Genomic DNA, 10,689 nt, shown 5'->3' with positions numbered 1-10,689 from the left:
ACTTCTAAAGAGAACCTCAACATCCTCATCTCTGCTTCCTCCATCTCTGGCTCATGTCTTTCCCTCACTGCTTCTGTCTCTAACTCATACAGCAGAGCTGCTCTCACTTCTGTCTTCTACACCTTTCCTTGGATGAACAAACATCTGAATCTGTAGAGTTTCTATCTCAATACTTCATAATGGAAATCAAACACCTTGTTTTGTTATCAAAAATAACTTCTATTCATCTCTAAGAAGTTGAGAATTGAGATCACCATGGTGATATTATACACTCATATTTTATGGGTTTGTTTTGATTTTTTTCATTGCCATATTTGTACTTTTATTTGCCCTTTTGTCCTGGGCGGCTGGGTGTGGCTGCAGGGTTTCATTCCATCCAAACAGAAGACCATGTCTGAGTCTGTTGAAAGCCAGAATTAATCAATTTACAGAAATCAACTTATTTTTATTCAGTGTAAACAAATGAGCGAGTCTGTGAGTCCGATCTAATATGTTTTTCTTTCAGTGTGTTTTAAACGTGTGTTTTTCCCTCTGTTGATAATCTTACACTGAATATTAGTGGTGAAGATAAATCTGAGCTGCATTTTAGATGAACAAACACTTGGAGCATCTCAAAGAGCAGAAATGGTTTTGATATCAACATTTATTCTGAAGATACAAACATCTGTGTGGAAAAAAATAACCTTTTTTTTTTTTTTTTGTACTTGGCCATGAATAAATCACCTCCTAGTATTGCAGAGGAAAACAGAAAACTATGTTCATCTGAGCTTCCTATTTACACCAGTGTGGAGTGAGACATGACAAAGACGTTCAGTGATTAACACGGACCCAACAACAACAGGAGCAGTCGAGCTGTTATGTACAGCGTGAGTGTTAGAGAGGGTGAGTTTGTGGAGACTGGACTGCTCTAATGGTACAGTGAGAAGATCTCCTGTTGTGGATGCAATGTGTGTGTTGATGATCTTCACTAACAGATCTGTCTGTGTTCAACTCGGCTGCCTGATGTCACTCCCCTGCTACAGACTTTGACCCTGATTCAAAGAAAACTCTGTAACACAAGAACATTTTCTTCTTCTGACTCGCATGATACTGGGACATGAGGAACCGATTACACTGTGATCTGATACTCACATGTGCCAGAGTTTCTGTCATAATCTACACAAATATACAGCAAAGAGTTTAGTACAGTACAAAGAAATAAAGGCTAAATCCTGCATTGCTAATCTTCTTCAGTTTCTTGCAATTGCGATTTTCTTTTACTTCAGTATCCATTTTTATTTGTTTCGGGTAAATTAACAGAACTGTATCAATGGGGGTCTTTCTTTCCAGTCCTTGGGTCAGACTTTGAAAAGGCTTTTCTGGACAATCATTGTTCACAAAACTCTCTCTCTCTCTCTCTCTCTCTCTCTCTCTCTCTCTCTTTCTCTCTCTTTCTGATGTCATGTCTCTGAGAAAAAACTCCAAGAAGTCACTCAGATTAACAACATGTCAGAGTTAGGAGTTAGAGTCAGCTATAAGTTGCACTGAAACTCTAAGATACAGTAAATTATTAATATACGTCATAGCAAATTTTTCTCAGTTATAGTAAACTAAGTTCGAGTAAGATGATTACTGTATAAGTCAGAATAAATGATTAAAAATTATATTAAATTGGTGCAAGTACAGTAATAGAAAATTATTTAAAGATGTAGGAAAACTACTTAAAGCTATAGTAAAAGATTACTTTTATATGTTATAGATTCTAATACATTATAATTTATAGTCAAATTATAAATATTTTATAACAAATTAATTCAATTAAGTAAATTAAGTTACAGAAGTTTGTTAAAAGTTGTAGTAAACTAAAATTACAGTAAATTATTTAAAGTTATAGTAAATTAAGTTATAGTAAATTACTTAGTTACAGTAAATTATTTAAAGTTATAGTAAATTAAGTTATAGTAAATTACTTAGTTACAGTAAATTATTTAAAGTTATAGTAAATTAAGTTATAGTAAATTACTTTTTTTAAATTACATTAAATAAAGTTACAGTAAATTATTTAATATTACAGTAAATAAAGATATAATAAATTATTTAATATTACAGTAAATAAAGTTATAGTAAATTATTTAAAATCACATTAAATAAAGTTATAGTAAATTATTTAAAATTACAGTAAATTGTAATTTCCCAACACTGAGTATTTAAACAGATGTAAAAACTCCACACTATGATGGAACTGCAAGATTAGGAGACAGATTGTTAACTTCTAAGACAAATATTAGTTTAAGCTTATGGAGCTGATTTTACTATGAAAAAGATCAGTGAGAGTTTTCTAGCTGCATTATATGTCAGTATGGCTGGGCGATATGGCCGAAAACTGTATCACGATATCAGTGTTTCATATCGGTCGATATCAATAATTATTGAACTTTTTTATGACCCTTTTAAAATAAGGACCAGGAGAAAAATATATTACATTTAAACATTATTTTAAACTTAACCTTCCTCTGATCATAATTTCCTCAGTTATTAAGACAGAAATGTCAACAAGCAGGAAAACCCCAATAATTAAATGTAAACATAAGTCTAAAGTCACAAGGTGCAAAATGAAAGAAAATGTAAGAAATGCTTAATAAAGTGTAATTTCAGTTTTTCTGCTCTCTTTGGATTAGCGGTGCGATTCCTGAGCCACACCTCCAACAGTGAGATCTTTTTCTTTTTATTCATCCTCGACGCTCTGAAGTGCTCTGTTCTGATGAGGAAGGTTGTAGTGCACTGCGAGACTGTCGTGTCCTACACGCACTCTTACCCTGAAACACTGCTGGACTTCCAGCCCCCTCACTCACAAAGCCTAAAAACTGGACTGAGAACAATGACTCTTTTGCCTTTTTTTTTTTTTTTTTTTTTTCTTTTGGGGGGGGTTACTCACAGGGAATTAAATATTCGCTCTTCTTCTACAAGTTTTGGCTTTTCCCGTTAGGGGCCACAGCAAATCATTTGTTTCCACCTAACTCTATCTTCATCATCCTCTACTCTTTATAACCATCTCCCTCCTCTGTACATGTCCAAACCATCTCAATCTAGTCTCTCTGACCTTGTCCCGAAAACAGCCAACCTGAGCTGTCCCTCTGATGTGCTCGTTCCTAATCCTGTCCATCCTCGTCACTTCTAAAGAGAACCTCAACATCCTCATCTCTGCTTCCTCCATCTCTGGCTCATGTCTTTCCCTCACTGCTTCTGTCTCTAACTCATACAGCAGAGCTGCTCTCACTTCTGTCTTCTACACCTTTCCTTGGATGAACAAACATCTGAATCTGTAGAGTTTCTATCTCAATACTTCATAATGGAAATCAAACACCTTGTTTTGTTATCAAAAATAACTTCTATTCATCTCTAAGAAGTTGAGAATTGAGATCACCATGGTGATATTATACACTCATATTTTATGGGTTTGTTTTGATTTTTTTCATTGCCATATTTGTACTTTTATTTGCCCTTTTGTCCTGGGCGGCTGGGTGTGGCTGCAGGGTTTCATTCCATCCAAACAGAAGACCATGTCTGAGTCTGTTGAAAGCCAGAATTAATCAATTTACAGAAATCAACTTATTTTTATTCAGTGTAAACAAATGAGCGAGTCTGTGAGTCCGATCTAATATGTTTTTCTTTCAGTGTGTTTTAAACGTGTGTTTTTCCCTCTGTTGATAATCTTACACTGAATATTAGTGGTGAAGATAAATCTGAGCTGCATTTTAGATGAACAAACACTTGGAGCATCTCAAAGAGCAGAAATGGTTTTGATATCAACATTTATTCTGAAGATACAAACATCTGTGTGGAAAAAAATAACCTTTTTTTTTTTTTTTTGTACTTGGCCATGAATAAATCACCTCCTAGTATTGCAGAGGAAAACAGAAAACTATGTTCATCTGAGCTTCCTATTTACACCAGTGTGGAGTGAGACATGACAAAGACGTTCAGTGATTAACACGGACCCAACAACAACAGGAGCAGTCGAGCTGTTATGTACAGCGTGAGTGTTAGAGAGGGTGAGTTTGTGGAGACTGGACTGCTCTAATGGTACAGTGAGAAGATCTCCTGTTGTGGATGCAATGTGTGTGTTGATGATCTTCACTAACAGATCTGTCTGTGTTCAACTCGGCTGCCTGATGTCACTCCCCTGCTACAGACTTTGACCCTGATTCAAAGAAAACTCTGTAACACAAGAACATTTTCTTCTTCTGACTCGCATGATACTGGGACATGAGGAACCGATTACACTGTGATCTGATACTCACATGTGCCAGAGTTTCTGTCATAATCTACACAAATATACAGCAAAGAGTTTAGTACAGTACAAAGAAATAAAGGCTAAATCCTGCATTGCTAATCTTCTTCAGTTTCTTGCAATTGCGATTTTCTTTTACTTCAGTATCCATTTTTATTTGTTTCGGGTAAATTAACAGAACTGTATCAATGGGGGTCTTTCTTTCCAGTCCTTGGGTCAGACTTTGAAAAGGCTTTTCTGGACAATCATTGTTCACAAAACTCTCTCTCTCTCTCTCTCTCTCTCTCTCTCTCTCTCTCTTTCTCTCTCTTTCTGATGTCATGTCTCTGAGAAAAAACTCCAAGAAGTCACTCAGATTAACAACATGTCAGAGTTAGGAGTTAGAGTCAGCTATAAGTTGCACTGAAACTCTAAGATACAGTAAATTATTAATATACGTCATAGCAAATTTTTCTCAGTTATAGTAAACTAAGTTCGAGTAAGATGATTACTGTATAAGTCAGAATAAATGATTAAAAATTATATTAAATTGGTGCAAGTACAGTAATAGAAAATTATTTAAAGATGTAGGAAAACTACTTAAAGCTATAGTAAAAGATTACTTTTATATGTTATAGATTCTAATACATTATAATTTATAGTCAAATTATAAATATTTTATAACAAATTAATTCAATTAAGTAAATTAAGTTACAGAAGTTTGTTAAAAGTTGTAGTAAACTAAAATTACAGTAAATTATTTAAAGTTATAGTAAATTAAGTTATAGTAAATTACTTAGTTACAGTAAATTATTTAAAGTTATAGTAAATTAAGTTATAGTAAATTACTTAGTTACAGTAAATTATTTAAAGTTATAGTAAATTAAGTTATAGTAAATTACTTTTTTTAAATTACATTAAATAAAGTTACAGTAAATTATTTAATATTACAGTAAATAAAGATATAATAAATTATTTAATATTACAGTAAATAAAGTTATAGTAAATTATTTAAAATCACATTAAATAAAGTTATAGTAAATTATTTAAAATTACAGTAAATTGTAATTTCCCAACACTGAGTATTTAAACAGATGTAAAAACTCCACACTATGATGGAACTGCAAGATTAGGAGACAGATTGTTAACTTCTAAGACAAATATTAGTTTAAGCTTATGGAGCTGATTTTACTATGAAAAAGATCAGTGAGAGTTTTCTAGCTGCATTATATGTCAGTATGGCTGGGCGATATGGCCGAAAACTGTATCACGATATCAGTGTTTCATATCGGTCGATATCAATAATTATTGAACTTTTTTATGACCCTTTTAAAATAAGGACCAGGAGAAAAATATATTACATTTAAACATTATTTTAAACTTAACCTTCCTCTGATCATAATTTCCTCAGTTATTAAGACAGAAATGTCAACAAGCAGGAAAACCCCAATAATTAAATGTAAACATAAGTCTAAAGTCACAAGGTGCAAAATGAAAGAAAATGTAAGAAATGCTTAATAAAGTGTAATTTCAGTTTTTCTGCTCTCTTTGGATTAGCGGTGCGATTCCTGAGCCACACCTCCAACAGTGAGATCTTTTTCTTTTTATTCATCCTCGACGCTCTGAAGTGCTCTGTTCTGATGAGGAAGGTTGTAGTGCACTGCGAGACTGTCGTGTCCTACACGCACTCTTACCCTGAAACACTGCTGGACTTCCAGCCCCCTCACTCACAAAGCCTAAAAACTGGACTGAGAACAATGACTCTTTTGCCTTTTTTTTTTTTTTTTTTTTTTTCTTTTGGGGGGGGTTACTCACAGGGAATTAAATATTCGCTCTTCTTCTACAAGTTTTGGCTTTTCCCGTTAGGGGCCACAGCAAATCATTTGTTTCCACCTAACTCTATCTTCATCATCCTCTACTCTTTATAACCATCTCCCTCCTCTGTACATGTCCAAACCATCTCAATCTAGTCTCTCTGACCTTGTCCCGAAAACAGCCAACCTGAGCTGTCCCTCTGATGTGCTCGTTCCTAATCCTGTCCATCCTCGTCACTTCTAAAGAGAACCTCAACATCCTCATCTCTGCTTCCTCCATCTCTGGCTCATGTCTTTCCCTCACTGCTTCTGTCTCTAACTCATACAGCAGAGCTGCTCTCACTTCTGTCTTCTACACCTTTCCTTGGATGAACAAACATCTGAATCTGTAGAGTTTCTATCTCAATACTTCATAATGGAAATCAAACACCTTGTTTTGTTATCAAAAATAACTTCTATTCATCTCTAAGAAGTTGAGAATTGAGATCACCATGGTGATATTATACACTCATATTTTATGGGTTTGTTTTGATTTTTTTCATTGCCATATTTGTACTTTTATTTGCCCTTTTGTCCTGGGCGGCTGGGTGTGGCTGCAGGGTTTCATTCCATCCAAACAGAAGACCATGTCTGAGTCTGTTGAAAGCCAGAATTAATCAATTTACAGAAATCAACTTATTTTTATTCAGTGTAAACAAATGAGCGAGTCTGTGAGTCCGATCTAATATGTTTTTCTTTCAGTGTGTTTTAAACGTGTGTTTTTCCCTCTGTTGATAATCTTACACTGAATATTAGTGGTGAAGATAAATCTGAGCTGCATTTTAGATGAACAAACACTTGGAGCATCTCAAAGAGCAGAAATGGTTTTGATATCAACATTTATTCTGAAGATACAAACATCTGTGTGGAAAAAAATAACCTTTTTTTTTTTTTTTGTACTTGGCCATGAATAAATCACCTCCTAGTATTGCAGAGGAAAACAGAAAACTATGTTCATCTGAGCTTCCTATTTACACCAGTGTGGAGTGAGACATGACAAAGACGTTCAGTGATTAACACGGACCCAACAACAACAGGAGCAGTCGAGCTGTTATGTACAGCGTGAGTGTTAGAGAGGGTGAGTTTGTGGAGACTGGACTGCTCTAATGGTACAGTGAGAAGATCTCCTGTTGTGGATGCAATGTGTGTGTTGATGATCTTCACTAACAGATCTGTCTGTGTTCAACTCGGCTGCCTGATGTCACTCCCCTGCTACAGACTTTGACCCTGATTCAAAGAAAACTCTGTAACACAAGAACATTTTCTTCTTCTGACTCGCATGATACTGGGACATGAGGAACCGATTACACTGTGATCTGATACTCACATGTGCCAGAGTTTCTGTCATAATCTACACAAATATACAGCAAAGAGTTTAGTACAGTACAAAGAAATAAAGGCTAAATCCTGCATTGCTAATCTTCTTCAGTTTCTTGCAATTGCGATTTTCTTTTACTTCAGTATCCATTTTTATTTGTTTCGGGTAAATTAACAGAACTGTATCAATGGGGGTCTTTCTTTCCAGTCCTTGGGTCAGACTTTGAAAAGGCTTTTCTGGACAATCATTGTTCACAAAACTCTCTCTCTCTCTCTCTCTCTCTCTCTCTCTCTCTCTCTCTCTCTCTCTCTCTCTCTCTTTCTGATGTCATGTCTCTGAGAAAAAACTCCAAGAAGTCACTCAGATTAACAACATGTCAGAGTTAGGAGTTAGAGTCAGCTATAAGTTGCACTGAAACTCTAAGATACAGTAAATTATTAATATACGTCATAGCAAATTTTTCTCAGTTATAGTAAACTAAGTTCGAGTAAGATGATTACTGTATAAGTCAGAATAAATGATTAAAAATTATATTAAATTGGTGCAAGTACAGTAATAGAAAATTATTTAAAGATGTAGGAAAACTACTTAAAGCTATAGTAAAAGATTACTTTTATATGTTATAGATTCTAATACATTATAATTTATAGTCAAATTATAAATATTTTATAACAAATTAATTCAATTAAGTAAATTAAGTTACAGAAGTTTGTTAAAAGTTGTAGTAAACTAAAATTACAGTAAATTATTTAAAGTTATAGTAAATTAAGTTATAGTAAATTACTTAGTTACAGTAAATTATTTAAAGTTATAGTAAATTAAGTTATAGTAAATTACTTAGTTACAGTAAATTATTTAAAGTTATAGTAAATTAAGTTATAGTAAATTACTTTTTTTAAATTACATTAAATAAAGTTACAGTAAATTATTTAATATTACAGTAAATAAAGATATAATAAATTATTTAATATTACAGTAAATAAAGTTATAGTAAATTATTTAAAATCACATTAAATAAAGTTATAGTAAATTATTTAAAATTACAGTAAATTGTAATTTCCCAACACTGAGTATTTAAACAGATGTAAAAACTCCACACTATGATGGAACTGCAAGATTAGGAGACAGATTGTTAACTTCTAAGACAAATATTAGTTTAAGCTTATGGAGCTGATTTTACTATGAAAAAGATCAGTGAGAGTTTTCTAGCTGCATTATATGTCAGTATGGCTGGGCGATATGGCCGAAAACTGTATCACGATATCAGTGTTTCATATCGGTCGATATCAATAATTATTGAACTTTTTTATGACCCTTTTAAAATAAGGACCAGGAGAAAAATATATTACATTTAAACATTATTTTAAACTTAACCTTCCTCTGATCATAATTTCCTCAGTTATTAAGACAGAAATGTCAACAAGCAGGAAAACTCACATAATTATAATGTAAACATGAGTCTAAAGTCACAAGGTGCAAAATGAAAGAAAATGTAAGAAATGCTTAATAAAGTGTAATAAAATAGTGCAAAGTGTTAAATATAAAGATAGAGAAACCTGAGAATGAAGTGTTTTAAAATATGTGCAGTGTTTTGTAAACATAAATAAAACTGAGTTAGATTGAGATAAATCTGTAATATAAAAAACAAACCTGATACAGTACAGTAACATTGTTTGAAATATAAAACCTGCAGAAATATGAAAAAGTAACAAGTTATTCTTACTCTAATCATACTTGAAGTTGAACTATTCAAGTATATTTCCCTAGACTTATAATTAGGGCTGTAGCTAATTATTAGTAATCGAGTATTCTGCCAAAAATGTCATCGATTAATCGAGTAATCTGATAAAATGTGTTTTTGCTTAATAAAAGAGCGATATTAAATATACAAGAGAAAATAAGACGGGTCTCTTAAAATGAAAAACTAATTGGTTTCCTTTTTTAGAAAAATTAACTTTTATTTTTTAAATGCATAGTATGCAAAGCATACAACAATATTTTCTATCAAAAATAAACATTTAGATATTACCCATTGTTCCTCTGTCTGTACTTGTACTATGAACAATGACAAGTTGACAAGTTGTGCTCCAGTGTGTGTTATATACACTAGGAGCTGTGCTCTAGTGTGTTTTTATATACACTAGGAGCTGTGCTCTAGTGTGTTTTTATATACACTAGGAGCTGTGCTCTAGTGTGTTTTTTATATACACTAGGAGCTGTGCTCTAGTGTGTTTTTATATACACTAGGAGCTGTGCTCTAGTGTGTTTTTATATACACTAGGAGCTGTGCTCTAGTGTGTTTTTATATACACTAGGAGCTGTGCTCTAGTGTGTTTTTATATACACTAGGAGCTGTGCTCTAGTGTGTTTTTATATACACTAGGAGCTGTGCTCTAGTGTGTTTTTTTATATACACTAGGAGCTGTGCTCTAGTGTGTTTTTATATACACTAGGAGCTGTGCTCTAGTGTGTGTTATATACACTAGGAGCTGTGCTCTAGTGTGTGTTATATACACTAGGAGCTGTGCTCTAGTGTGTGTTATATACACTAGGAGCTGTGCTCTAGTGTGTGTTATACACTAGGAGCTGTGCTCTAGTGTGTGTTATATACACTAGGAGCTGTGCTCTAGTGTGTGTTATATACACTAGGAGCTGTGCTCTAGTGTGTGTTATATACACTAGGAGCTGTGCTCTAGTGTGTGTTATATACACTAGGAGCTGTGCTCTAGTGTGTGTTATATACACTAACAGCAGCTGTTCTCTGTGTGTGTTATATACTGTAACCCCAGCTTCCGGTGTCTCTAAACCCCACTCCCCCCCTCTAAACCCTGGTGATTTCACCAGGGTTTAGAAATGTACAGTGTGAAACCTCAAATTAGGAGCATCTAACTAGAAGCCTCTAACTACATTACTGTAACGAGGGGTGTACTAGGACACAGGGGAACTATTTTACGTGTGAAAATCCCTGATGTTTCAGCATTTTGATCTGTTTTTAGGTTTAGATTAATAATCCAGTAAATGTAGCTGTAAACAGATAAAAATATGATGAGAAATTCATCTTTAAAAGAAATTAAAAAAAAATTTAATTTCTGACAAATTTCTGTAGTGTAAGAAAAATAAAACACATAATGTCAGAGTTGTGACATTAACTTTTCAAGACATGGTGTTTATTTTTGGTGTTTCTTAAATCCTGCTTTATAAGCTCCAGGAAGTTCAGCATCATTTCCTTTCAGCTGCGATCTGCATCATTGGCATGTTTAGAATCTCAG

Source organism: Tachysurus vachellii, chromosome 3 (genome assembly GCF_030014155.1).
Source record: "Tachysurus vachellii isolate PV-2020 chromosome 3, HZAU_Pvac_v1, whole genome shotgun sequence".
NCBI lineage: Eukaryota > Metazoa > Chordata > Actinopteri > Siluriformes > Bagridae > Tachysurus > Tachysurus vachellii.
This window is presented reverse-complemented; position numbering follows the sequence as displayed.